Source organism: Schistocerca americana, chromosome X (assembly GCF_021461395.2).
Source record: "Schistocerca americana isolate TAMUIC-IGC-003095 chromosome X, iqSchAmer2.1, whole genome shotgun sequence".
NCBI classification, from domain to species: domain Eukaryota; kingdom Metazoa; phylum Arthropoda; class Insecta; order Orthoptera; family Acrididae; genus Schistocerca; species Schistocerca americana.
In genome coordinates this window covers 631,336,336-631,351,475 of record NC_060130.1, presented here as the reverse complement: position 1 = coordinate 631,351,475, position 15,140 = coordinate 631,336,336, and positions in this window count along the sequence as shown.

Here is a 15,140-nt window from a genome sequence, read left to right as displayed (position 1 = left end):
TTGGAAATATTACCACAATCAATCAGATTGCTTGACTAATTAATTAAATCAATACCGTTTGTGTGCCAGCAGTTTTTCCTTGCATCCTAGTTGTAGGATTAGATCCTCCAAATGTCCATTTTCTAAACCCTTCTCTTCTCGATGTTTTTCCCTGCATCCTGTTGGTAGATTGTTTTGGCAGGAGGTCTCTTACATTGGAGGTAGCTAAAAATTTCAAATCGCAATTCAATTGCGGTATGTCCTTAAGCTATTTGCAGACAGGTTTGACTGGAGTGTGCTCAAAATACCACTATCAGAAACAATAAATTGATAAATCAGGAATTTGATGTTGAGATTGGGTTTTTAAAGCACTATATTATCTCTAAGTTGGTTCTCATCACCACACCAGGATGAAGAATGAGGAGGAGGAGGAAGGGACGTGACTGGATAGCAACAATAACAAACGCCGCTGCAAGAAAGAGTTCACTGGACTGAACAGAGAAGCAGTAAACACCATACACTTAAACCACATTTCGTTCCGTAATAATAGCTGTCACGGTTAGGTGCTGGAGATCACTGGAATACTCATGCATCCCACATGCTCGTGTCCCAATATCCACACCCAGTGCCCCAGGCCAGAGGTTGTACATCTCTAGCTGATTCCTTCAATCACACACACACACTCACAATTATGACGCACAGACCGTCTGCTGACTGCCGGTTAGCCATGCCGGCTTGGAGGGGCAAGCACCCGCACTGGCCACCCACCAGCTGCACAACCATCACCCAGCATTCACACACTCACGGAATGCTCATAGATCAGATAGACTGTCACCAAGCAGTCAATCGACCAATTTACATGGAGGTAATGATCGCCCTGTGCAGATACTCATCATATTGAATCTTCTTAAATATCCACGTAAATATAGGAGAATACACACAACACAGGCAATCACGAAGACTGCCCAACGCATACTGAGTCTTAGTTCACTATTCAAGAGCCCAGAGGGGGCCACGAGGGCCACCGCCAGGACTTGTCCATGTGGCTGCAGGCAATAGCCCATTAGCCTGCCAGCCAGAACTTTTCTTTGTACCCACTGCTCACGACAGCCTTAAGCCGGAAATGTCCATTTGTTACAGTCACTGGCTACCTCTGGCCACCCACCTGGATGACAGGTAGAGTCGTCCTAGGAAACCAGCCACATATTTATTGGTGTAATTACAGTTAAATATCACAATTGCAGCCCCAGTCTGGTGACGTTCGACAATGAGCGAGGTATCGGAAATACCTCCTCCTGACGACTGTGGCTCTGGAAATATCAATTACCCACGCAAATCTGTATCTTTCTTATGACTGGTCATAACTTCCATGTAAAAACTTTCATCCCACTTACAGCCATCGATGCGTTGAAATCGCAGTTTTACATGTCAAATCCATATCACCCTTATGATTAGACACAGTCGTTTTCTATGGACATGTCAGAACACTGACCATAGTAACTTTACACCCCAAAACATACTTTATAAGCCTGCCGATCAAGCCGGCCGGAGTGGCCGTGTGGTTCTAGGCGCTACAGTCTGGAGCTGAGTGAATCCTGCCTCGGGCGTGCATGTGTGTGATGTCCTTAGGTTAGTTAGGTTTAATTAGTTCTAAGTTCTAGGCGACTGATGACCTCAGAAGTTAAGTCACACAGTGCTCAGAGCCATTTGAACCATTTGAACTTGCCGATCACAGCGAATCTATCACAGATCCCCAATTGAGAACAAGGTGTTTGAAAAAGAACTCTCTAGTTTTAATTATAAATTTAATGGACAAATCAATAACAAATTGCATCATTGAGTACATATCATGAAAGAGAATTCCTTCAAGTTTTGTTTAATGTTAGCAGACGTCAACGTGGGATCCATTTGTTGCCCTGCACATGTTGAGATGATATTCCACTTCCCACCACCTATTCACCAACATTTTACGTGTAACTGTCCGAACCGCCACGGCAATTCTTTCCTGTAAATGATTGATGTTTCTGATCTTTTCACTGTACGCAACATTTTTTATGTGGCTCCAAAAGCCAAAGTCTAGTGCCGGTCGCGGTGGTCTTGCGGTTCTAGGCGCGCAGTCCGGAACCGCGCGACTGCTACGGTCGCAGGTTCGAATCCTGCCTCGGGCATGGATGTGTGTGATGTCCTTAGGTTAGTTAGGTTTAATTAGTTCTAAGTTCTAGGCGACTGATGACCTCAGAAGTTAAGTCACACAGTGCTCAGAGCCATTTGAACCATTTGAACAAAGTCTAGTGGGATTAAGTCTGGGCTTAATATTGGTCAAGGTATTGGGCCAGCCCTGTCTATCCACCATCCTGGAAAGCGAGTTTCAAGAGCCGCTCGCACATGCTTACTATAATGAGGTGGAGCACCATCTTGATGGAAAAACACAAGCTCCTTTTCCACCTCAATATCGTCAATTTGGGGAAAGACGTACTCTGTCAACATGTCACAGTAAACGTCCCCGTTTACTGTTTTTTCAACAAAAATGAAAAGACCAATCACACATTCTCCCGTCAAACCGCACAAGACAGTAACTTTGGGAGAGTCACGATGATGCTGAAAAACTTCATGTGGATGCTCTGCCCCCTGTAGTTATGATGGTTAACTGTTCCACTGAAATGAAATGTAGCCTCATCAGAAAAGAGAATTTTTTTGAAAAAAATTGACATCATCATCAATTCCGTGTAGAAAGTCAACAGCAAACTCATACCTTTCGATTTTATCAGTAGGTTTCATTTCATGTAACAGTTGCAATTTTTAGGCATGTAACTTAAGTCTTTTACACGCAACATCATACGCAGTATCTTTAGGCACTCCTAATTGTAGACTACGTCTGGCCAATGACTTCTTCAGGCTTCTAATACACGAAACACGGATCTGTTCAACAACATCTTCAGAAGTTCTCGGTCTACCTGGTGATTTTGCTTTTAAAATACAACCGAATTCCTTGAAAGACTTTAGCCAATGACAGATAGTTTTTTCTGTAGGTGGTTCACCACCATACTGACGTCTAAAATTACATTGCACTGTTGTAACCGACTTAGTTTTCACAAGCCAAATAACACACTGCACATCATATTGCGGAGTACACATTGTTGCTGAGTTGCTCTGCACTGCACTGCATGCACGCCTGGACTGAACTGAGAGAACAGAGGAAAAAACAGCACTGGTGCCGCCTCAAGATCAAGCAGACCTGCCAACTGTAGGGGAGCCCAACTTGGAGAGTTGATGAATCAAACACCACAAACTAGAATAGTGTATGTGACGCTGTACAGATTCTAGACACATTAAAACTAGGGAGTTCTTTTTCAAACGCACTGTATAGTATTTCGCTACTTCGCCAGTAACTGAATGCTGGTGGCACCAAACAATACTGAGTGAAAATCCAGGATGGATGGACAAGCTCCATTCGCTTTTCTAGTGAGTGGTACCAGTGTGTCTTAGGAAGAGAGACGTAATCATCTTGTAAGCAACCAGCTATTAAAAACAGTATCATAATGAGTATGTTACTGTCACCCTGCATGAAAACTGGTCTCGGTTCTACAGACATACACAGGTAATGGTAACGATGTCAATGTTAAAAACTATACACGCTTTATAAATCGTAGTATGGTGTTGCCTCTGAATGAAGTGGTCTCCACACAAAAGCCGTGACATTGAATATATATGGTGATCACTGGGGTAGACCTATGTATTAACAGACCGAAAGTGCAGTTGCATGTTGCCAGTGTGTAAGCCCATAATAAAATCACCCATCTCACCGAATTTAGAAAGTGATTCGGCTAAGGAACATCGCATCAACCAGTCATCATTTGCAACTCCCTTATGCCACTGCTAGACGTATCCCATGCTAACAAACAGTATCTCAATACCACGCAGACAGTGTAACAGAGAATCTGCTATACAACCATGCGGTTGTAGGTGAGGGAGGATGATGGTTGATTGAGAATAATCACATATGGATGATGTTGTGCTGTGTGAGAAATCACTTAAAAATGCAACACTAGACTGAAGTCGTAAAAATGTAGAAAATCCTGTGAGCAATACATTGGCTTTTCAGATCTATAGTGTTACGCTTTCTGGTAGAAATGTTGTCTGCAATTTGGAAACAAGTCTCCCCATTTAACCACACACTTGCATTGGATCCTATGGAGACGTCTTTTAATGATTACAGCCACTGGTGAATCATAATCATGCCACTCTCATATTCCGAAATGAGACATCTTTTGGGACCCTTCTGCTAGGGATCCCATATGGAAAAACTCCAGTGTAGTTTTTGACAGTCTCTCTGCATCTTGCAACTGTTCCTCAGTCTCTGCCACACCCTCCATTCAGCTTTGTCCATGTGATCATTCCAATTTAATTCGTAATTGAGCGGAGCACAATATCTGCCACCTTTTGTATCTTGTGGAGAAACAGGATTAGCTGAGTTAATGTGACAGGACTGTGTTTTGATCACTCGGTGGAAATGGGAACATGTTGGCGTAGCTCCTCCAGCCGTGTACAAGTTGTAATGTGTAAGACCAGTGCAAAACCAAGCTTTCTCTTGCAACACGAGGTAGTAGAAAAGAGAGTGTGAACAGCTATGGTGGTGAAGACTTCACGTCATATGAGAATTGTAACTAGAATGAGGATTTTACTACTGTACTGCAGGGCATTTCCAGTAGAGAACTTGACAGGGTCTTACCACATCCCTCTCTTCCGATATATCGCATACAAATACTGTCTACGTGCTGGCATCGGGTGTACGTGGCGATCCTATTAAATATAAAGGTATTGGCCCATTGGAGCAGGTGACCAGTGATCAAAGTCGCTTGCACAGACCAGTGTAAAGTTTCGTTTCCCTCACTGTAGGAGGACCATATGCCACAGACTGTAAGTCGCAAGAGAGGGTTCCTGTGTTGTTATTCATAAGCACTTTGATACATTGTTTTCTGCTGCAATACATCCAAGACGTGTATGACTACAGCTTTGTATTCTGCCACACTTTTTTTTCCACTGCGACTTCGAGGTCTGTGTCAGGTGCTAAAACAACATTAACGTGTTTTGATCCATTATCTCTCACAGAAAACTGGACATCTTATATTGTAAACTATGATGTTCCCACAAAACAGGTTGGTTGAAATAAAAGACAGAGGCAGTATTTCTTATAGACAAAAATGTGACAGACATCACAACATATGGATACTGGAAGAGTTTGTGGCATATTGGAGCATTTCTAGACAGCTGTCTGAAGGTGATGTTCCCTACATTTAATCTCATCTTCCACAGTGATGGGGTAGCAGATGTCTCAGTGTTCTGTTTTTTCAAGAGACCCTGAACATTGATTCCTCATATTGGTGGTGTATATTGCACCCAGGTATATGATCGCTGTTTTGGTGCCCTGGGTGGTATTCATCCCGACTTCCAAATCTTTGGACACTGCATCTTTCATTTTTATGATTTACAATGCATCATCACATACTGAATCAGAAGGTATTCTGCAGGATGTAAGCCCACAGAGCACAGACAGTATGCACAATCAGTTGTCAACTGCGCTGGTGGAGGAATGAAATGATTTTCATACCCCCAGACGAGCATGTAAGTACCCTCATCTCTCCACATTTTTTGTGGTATTTTCAGCAGTATTAAGTATTTTCCATCAATTTTACTATTTTTTCTAAGTTTTCCGTAATTTCAGCGCATGCTACTCAATTACTCAAGGTCCAAACCACCACGCTCGACGAGTTGTTGTGTCAGCAAACCGTCTCATGACGTCGATCTCACAATGCTATTAGCCAATGACATTGCAGCATGGTTCTCAATTTCTGTATCATTGCTAAACCACTCCCTTCATCTATTTGTGAGGCTCACATACATGTGGACTTATCACAAATCCTGTTACACAGCCTACATCACATGACACAAATACTGATTCATAGTGTGAGGAGCAGCCATCAGCAGAGAGGAGGTGCAAAAAGACTATGTTTCTTAGCTGACACACTTTAGAAATAGGTAAGAGTTTCTTATGATTTGCCATTTCCCCCTGTGTTCAAATGGTTCAAATGGCTCTGAGCACTATGGGACTTAACATCTGTGGTCATCAGTCCCCTAGAACTTAGAACTACTTAAACCTAACTAACCTAAGGACATCACACACATCCATGCCTGAGGCAGGATTCGAACCTGCGACCGTAGTGGTCATGTGGTTCCAGACTGAAGTGCCTAGAACCACACGGCCACACCGGCCGGCTCCCCCTTTGTGAATGGAGTCACGTATATTCTCGCATTCATGAGATAAAATCAGAGATTCAAAGCTCTGGCACTCAGTCCTCTATTTCAAAACGAGCTACCTCTTCGTTGAACCTATAGGATAAGGACCCTGAGCAAAATGGGTGTCATAAGTCAATCAAGTTGACCCCTGAATGTGTGCAACCCACACTAACAAAATGCACCAGAATGAAGGTTATCCTTCTATCGACATTCTGTGTTGCCTCACGATGTACGGAGTCGACAAAATGGCTGCTATATCTTGTGTACTTGGTCCGATGTGTGTGGCTGCAATTTGCTGCTGTACTACTTTCACTATCTAGTGTGTGGGAGAGGCGATCTACTGGTCTTCTTCAGCAACTGCCAGCCATTCACTGCTGTACTTCTTTTCTTACTGTCTAGCCTGTGAGAGAAGTGAGCTTATGGGCATCTTCCATAATTGCCTTATGGATCACATTTGGCAGTCAGTCAAAGCTTTTCCATCCGAATTTTTTTTTCGATTCCATTTCTTCGATTCGCTGGTACTATTTGATGAATTTCTCTGTCGTTGTTACATCATTTACCAGAAGGGCTTGGTACATGTCATCTGCAATTCTTTCCATCAAATATGAGATTTTGTCAGCTTCTGTGATACTCTGGTTCGCGATGTAGAATAGGGCCAATAAATTCTCTACTACAACTATGTCGCTTACCCACAACATCTGGCCCTGTTCTTCAGTTGTTCTTGCACTAAGTGAAAATGTTTTCCTCAGTTCGACCTGGAATTTGTCCTAGCTACTGAGCTTCTCTTTGTTCTTCTCAAACCACTGCTGGCGTGTGCAGTCCAGGTAGACATACACATTTGCCAAGCATGCCATGTCACCGCACTAGTTGTATTTGCGCAGTCGATTCTTTTCAGCCTTTCTCTTGGGTCCTGACTAGCGTCTCTGGAAAACTCTAATAGATGCCCGATGTGCAGCTGACTTACTGCTGTTTTAGAATCCATCTGTCTCATGAATATACGGATCTTAGAAACGATGTGCTGCTTGTTTTCCAGTTCCTGTCTGTGTAGGCGACGGCTTTTACGTACGGTAGCTTAATGGGAGCCCCGGTGATGTAGATGCTTTTAAGTACCTCGCGTCTCGACCAGACACTACCACGTCGAAGCCACAGTCAAGCCCAGATCTGAAGACAGGGTCGCCTGTGAAGTGACGATACAACACTTGAAACTGAAGGACTGCTGGTGGTCAGGGTTGAACTGGCGACTCGCATCATGTCAGCCATCAAAGGTAAACACTATGGCATTGCACCACAGGTGGTCCATAGGTGTCGAAATAGTATTAAGAAACGTATTCAAGACGAAGAATGGAAATGTACCCTACGTTCGCTATGTGAATTGCAATATTATACTAACGTACAGCGAGAAGAGAACAGATCTCTTGGATGGAGACTGCAGCTATTTATTCAAACACAGAGTGTTCTAGATTGCTGCTATTTATGTAAATACGGAATATTGCAGAATATACAGACATTATAGACATAAGATTTTTCTATAACCTGTCAGAAATGAGAAAGACTGAAGGACTGCTGGTGGTCAGGGTTGAACTGGCGACTCGCAGCATGTCAGCCAACAAAGCTAAACACTATGGCATTGCACCACAGGTGGTCCATAAGTGTCGAAATAGTATTAAGAAACGGATTCAAGACGATGAATGGAAATGTACCCTACGTTCGCTATGTGAATTGCAAGACTATCTTCAATTGTAATATTAACTTTCTATATGTTGTGTAATTTCGCCTTTATGAAAGTTCGTTTTAGGTGTAATTATTTTCTCATCTTGATGCAGCATGTGTAGTAGGCAACAACTTGAAATTTCGTCATAATGTGTATATTTAAATTTATCTATATATCTTTCCTCTGGTATTGTTAAGTGTTAGGGACGCTGCACTGATCGCTAACTGGTTGCTCTGCAACAGCTATGGTATCACGTGAACTGTATCATTTGGTCAAATGAGATCACTCGAACGAAGTGGATAGTAGCTGGAGACGATGTTGTAAATATAATCAGTAAATATTGGTGAAGGCAACTGGATTGTAGTCGAATTAATTAAGTGATACTGAAGCAACTAGAGTAGGAAATGAGAACTGAAAATGGTTGACGATTTTTTCGATTTGGCTAACGAAATAGGTGACTATGGTGGAAGTAAAGAGGACGTAAATAATTTTAGACTGGTAGTAGCTAAAAAAGAACATTCTCGGAAAAGACAATTCTTTTAATCTGTATAATGATGTACCGATATATTAGGGTGAAAAAAGTCATGAGATGCCTCCTAATATTGTGTAGGACCTCCTTTTTCCCAACATAGTTTGCCAATGCAGAATTTTGTTCAAAAACTGACCTCTGTTATGTCCGATAAATATTCGATGGGATTCATGTTGGGCGATGTGGGTGACCAAATCATTTGCTTGAATTGTCTAGAATGTTCTTCAAACCTAACTCGAGCAATTGTTCCTGGTACATGTCACATTGTCATGGGAACATGTAGCCCATGAATGGCTGCAAATGATCTCCAAGTAGCCGAACATTAACATTTCCATTCAATGATCGGTTCAGCAGGACCAGAGAATCCAGCCCAAACCATTATGGAGCCAGCAACAGCCTGCACAGTGCCTTGTTGACAACTTGGGGCCATACCATCGTGTAGTCTGCACCACACTCGAACCTACCAACAGCTCTTACCAACCAAATTCTGGGCTCATCACTCCAGGCCACGGATTTCCAGTCATCTGGGGTCCAACTGATATAGTCACGAGTCCAAGAGAGGTGCTGCGTGTTACGGCATAAAGTCAAGTGCCGACATGCCAGTTGGGAACAACAGAAAAGAGATGGCTGTGAAAATACGTCAGGCAATTGCATGCTCCAGGATGACAATGTGACAGCAGAGGCCCTATGTGAATAAGCACCACGACCAGCTGGTTATGGCCCAGTTCAGTAGCAGCTTTAAGACTAGTGACTTGGATAGCAGCATCAATGCTAGATCGCTTCGCTTGTACCCTCTATGTAGCACAGACTTGGAATTGCCTAAACTGAAGAAGACAGATTATTTTGTACACATCTGTATAACTGCAAAAGTTAAGTATTGTAATGTTCTTTTAGTAATAAAACTCATTAATAGATTTGTTTGAATGTTTGTCTAGCGAACCAAGTATGGAGGCTTCCTAGACGCCACATATTTGGCGACGAGGAGGTGAACGAACACCAATGTGACAACCCAGATCCTGGCTGCCACAATTTTGTTTTGTCGTGGGTTTTTGTGTTTTTCTAGTGCTGTAATACTACCTTGTCTTTTCTTTGCAGGAGTGTGTTTACAGTGTTAACAGTGTCTCTTATACCATTTTTCCTATTCAGTGTTTTCAGATGGGCATTGCAGAAATTTTCTTTGCTTGTGTGCTTATTTTTATTGCTCGCATTGTTTGTTTATTGCGTTTGCCTATTCCACAATGAGCAACACACCTCTTCACCCCCCTGATCAGGCACCTCAGCTGCAAGCGATAGATGCATCACAGCTAACACAGATGTTTCAGTTTCAGACGCAACAGACAGTAACTCTACTGGACATGTGTAACTGGGTGTTCTTTTTTGATGCTAGTCAGTGGTCAGGATGAGCATTACTGCAAAGGGCATTTGATTCTAAAGCATTATGTCAGGGTGAAAAACACTAAATAAATTACTTTTTCTTTCTTAACAGCATGTGGGCAGGGTGGGTTCTTCCTTGGCTCAGGTATGAGGTAGAATGAAACATCATTCTTACATAAGATGAATTTTGTTAAAAGATTTGTACAATGGTTTCCTTACTGGATTGTTCTGGCTGGGAGAGCGGCAGCTGTGTCGTTTGCGAAGCCTTCTGCTTGCGTGAGCGGCGGCGTCTGAATACGCATAGCGGTGTGTATCTCGTGTCGCTGTTTCGCCCAGTTCACTGGAGACGCGCGTCATAAGGTGGCCCGTTTAATTATTGAGGATAAAGTCGTGAATCAGATGGTGATACCTTGGATGTGGCGTCCCAGTGTTTCTCTTCTCTATGCGACCACGTGTGTTGTGCGCTGGCCAGTGGAGCGGCGCGGCGGGGGAAGGCCAGTGTCCCGGACTCGAAAAACAGACTCCAGCTTGCCAGTCTTCGGCTGACAGATTTTCATCACCAGCTCACAGGTGACTGCTGATGTGAGGCCGTCTCCTTCCCGTCCTCACGAGGCACCCGGGTACGTAAAAATCAGCCTTCAAATACCTTCTAACTTCTGTCTTCTGGCGGCGAGGCTGCTGCTTGCTATTCCATTACAGTGGCGGACTTGGTGCTTCTGTGTACGATATAGTCTCTTCCTGCATGACAGGTCTTCAGCACAGACACTGAATTGAAAATTACTGTCGGGCCCAATGCATCTCACGTATTTATTTACTTCAGTTCACTGGAAGTGAACGACTTCACGGTCATTGCCTCTTCTGTCACGTTGAAAAGCTTCTTGAAGAATCTTCTTAACGTCGGTCATTGGCTCTTGGAATGTAGGCAAGGACCTTTGATCACATGTGACAATTGAGAAACACGTGAGCCGGTCATTGCCTCTTCTGTCACGTTGAAAAGCTTCTCGAAGAATCTTCTTAATGACTGTCATTGGCTCTTGAAATGTAGCGAGGGCCTTTGATCACAAGTGACAATTGAGAAACACGTGAGCCGGTCGGGCGATGCCCTGATGGCTGAATCGACAGCTTCCTCTTATGTGGGGAGGGCGATGGCTTCTCCTGAACGTGCTGACTTGCAAGTGCCGGCAGTTGCCACTGCTGTTCTGACCACTGTTTGCCAGTGTGTAATTCTTCTAAACTAAACTAAGTTTTTCATTTATTTTCTAATTTCTACTTCACATTGATTTCACTAATTTATTTACCTATCTTAAGTACCACTCAACATTCCTCCACTCTTCGGAGAAATTCGCACTCGAATTTACCACTCGACATTCCTCCACTCTTCACACGGCAAAAGCACCAACACAAGCAATGAAAACTCTCGACTTAGACGATTACACACGCTTCACCTTCAGTATGTTGAAAATACTTTATCGCTTTACTAAAGCACTGTATGCTCATGAATCACATAGTTTACACATAATTTGTCATAATAAGTATAACAAATCGTGATGACAATGAATAAACAAAAATAGATTTTTCACTTAGAAAATTACATAGCAACACCTGTTTAATCTACCCTATATTAATGCAAGAATATATATTCTACTGTATTGTTTATTTTAACACGAGACTGTTTAATAAAGACTGAAGTACAATAAACAAAATTAATACACTAATACTCAAAAGTAACCACTGAAGTACACCAGTTAAGAAAGTGGTGTCCAGTTAACAGGGATTTGATGAAGTGGTATATTATTATTTGGCTTATTTTTTCGTCTTAAATAAAACAAAACTGTACAAAGCGGAAACACCAACACAAAGGTTCCAAATATACCCATTCCTAGCATTATAATTTTAGTTTTGTGTTCACTTTTTAACTTTAAGACATATTGCATCATAACATTGGCATCAATTTTGCCTTGCTGTGAGTTTATGAACATATCTAATGACTTCAGAAGGGAACCGTCAAGGGAGTCATTGAGGTAGGACAGGTCTTATGTAGGAAATGCCTGCATGGCGTTTCCTGAAAAAAAAAGCAAACAACATGGTTATGGACCTACCAACCTAGTAAAAACAAAAACAAAGAAAAGAAGGAATACACTGTTAACTACAAGATCTACATGTTTCTACGTTCAACTTCTTTTTTCTTAAAAAATAAACCATTATCATTTATTTATTATTTACATTTGTATACTATCCACAGTCTACTATGATTCAACTAGGACATTCGCACCCTTGGTCGAAGATTGTATGGTGCCATGTCTGTTTGTTGTGCTGGTGTGGCCATTCTTTTTCCTTTTCAGGCACTTCCTCCACCCTTCGGAAAAGCAGACACTATTGTTGAAGGAATTACATCTGGAGAGCCCTTAAAAGGTTTTAAACGACTTGCATGGACAATAGTAGTTCGGGTGGGCAGTTGCAGTTTAACGTTGACTGGTGACGTGACCTCAATAATTTGATAAGGACCTCTGTAGTTTGTTACTAATTTCTTCGTTTTTACTTTCTCAATGTATGGGGTTGACAGCATCACCCACTGACCGACTTTGTAATTTGGGTATCTAGCTTGGGCATTACCTAATCTTTCCTGTCTTTCCAAAGCCTTTGTATTAGATTTTTGAACCTTTTTCCATACATCGTTCATCAGAAATCTTTTACTGTTTCTCCGACTTTTCCGTTTTTCTGCCTGACTACATCAAAAGGGGACGGCATTTTTCTCCCATAGAGCACTTCATAAGGAGACATGCAAGTTACTTTATGCGTTTTGGCGTTGTATATCGACACGATTATTGGTAAATACGTATATGTTGTTCGTTAATATAATAACTAAGCATCTTGCCAATTGTCTGATGAACTCTTTCTGTGCTTCCGTTGCGCTGAGGGTGTAACGGAGTTGTGCGTAATTTACGTATTTTTAGTAAGTGGCATAGCTGTTTCATTAATTCAACATAAAATTAGATCCCTGATCTGTGATAATAGCTTCAGGTACGCCAAATTTAAGTATCCAGTTGTTAACTAAAGCTTGGGCAACTATATTTGCTTGCTGATCTGGGAGACTCACCATAGCTAGATAGCGTGAAAAGTGATCTATAATTGTAAGAACATACTTATTACCAGCAGGTGTTTTATAAAATGGTCCGTAGATATCTACTCCGCAGATTTGGAATGGACATGAAGCCTCGGGGAGCCTCTGTAAGGGTATTTTTAAACGAGAAAGTTCAGCTCGTTGTGCGCACGCAGTGCAATTGCGAACATACTGCGCAACATCCTGCTTTCTGGTTTGCCACCAAAATCGCTCAACTACGCGTCCTTCGATTGTCCGCTGTCCACCGTGTCCTACAAGGATATGATCGTGGGCCTCTGCCATTATCTCATGTCTAAGGTGTTGGGGAACAACAATTCGAGGTCCAAGTTTTGTTTTACGGCATAATACACCATCTTCAAAGCAAAATTGTTTTTGAGATGCGTGTTTTTTGAATTCTATATCCTCATCTTGTACCTTTCTTCAGTCCTCAGTATCTCGGCCTGTTGCTTCCAAAAGTGCTATTTTCCGACTTAGGCAATCTGCATTCGTGTGTTTTTTGCATGGTTTATGGATAACTTCGAAAGCCATTTCGGAAAGACATAGGGCCCAACGGGTGAGATGACTAGATGGATCCTTTAACCCAAGCAACCATTTTAAAGCTGTGTGGTCCGTAATAACCTTGAATTTCCTACCATACAAGTAGCTTTCAAAGTATTTGATGCCATAAATAACACTTAACAATTCTTTTGCCGTTGTGGAATAGTTTCTTTCTGCTATTGTTAGTTGTCTCGAAGCATAGGCTATGGGGTGTTCCGCGCCATTAATATTCTGGCTCAAAACAACTCCTACTGAATGACCACTTGCGTCACAGGATAAAATAAATTCTTTATTATAATCTGGGTAGGCTAATACTGGACTGTGTGTTAACTTATCTTTAAGGGTTTGAAATGCTGATTCACAATCTTCAGACCAATGAAATTTTGCACCCTTTTTCGATAATTGGGTTAAGGGTTGGGCAATTTCAGCAAAATTTTGAACATATTTTCGGTAATACGATGTGAGACCAATGAAACTTTGTACTTCCTTAACGCGTTGTGGTGTTGGGAAGTCCTTAACTGCCGAAATTAATTGGGGGTCCGTTTTAATTCCTTTTTCACATGCCCTAGGTATGTAACCTCTGTCAATGTAAAACTACATTTTTCCATATTTAATGTTAATTTAGCTTTTCTAAGTCTCTGAAAAACGTTACGCAGATGCACAGCATGTTCATTAATGTCTTTGGAGAATACTATAATATCGTCTAGATATACACAACATTGGTGAGTTTTGAGTCCTCGCAACACTCCATCGAGTAGTCTTTGAAAAGTTGCCGGTTCATTTTTTAAACCGAAAGGCATTCTTTTAAATTGCCAGTGGCCTCCAGGGGTAGAAAATGCTGTTTTATGCTTATCTTCAGGTGCAACTTCTAATTGATGATATCCGCTACGTAAATCGATTGTTGAAAAGTATTTACAGTTACCCAAACTGTCAATGATATCTGTAATGTTTGGAAGAGGATAAACATCTGAGATACAGTAGTTTGCTTGTTGAGGTGTCTCTAGTCACAACAAAACTTATATCGTTTCGTGCCGTCGGGAGACTTCTTTGGAATAATTACAATATTTGAATTATAAGGCGAGTCAGAATATTCTATAACTCCATCTTTTAGATGCTGTTCTAAAAATTCATCCAGTACTGGCTGTAAGTGATGCGGAGCTCTATAACTCTTCCTATAAACTGGGGGGCTATTTCCTGTTGGGATCCTATGCTGTGTGGTATCTGTTGCTGGCAGTAGACCTTCCGCATTAAATAAATCTTGGAACTCAACTAAAACTGCTTCTATCGTGTCTCTATCATTTCCTTTCAAATGCTCAATCTTCTGGCGTAATGCGGTTTTATAGGCGTCTGGCTTCTGACCATCAGCAATATCTGACCAAATGAAATCTTCTTCTTCAAAAGTACTGACTACTAATATTCCCTTATGCAACTCTTTGTCCTCCACTCCGAAATTGTCTATATGTACCGGTACTTTTCTTTCTCCCTCAACGTCTTGAACCCGTACATCACTTCTACGTACAAAACAATGTGATACATCTAATTCCTCATTTTCCTCTAATGGCTCTATTGGACGCATTGTATGTGTAGGTACCTCG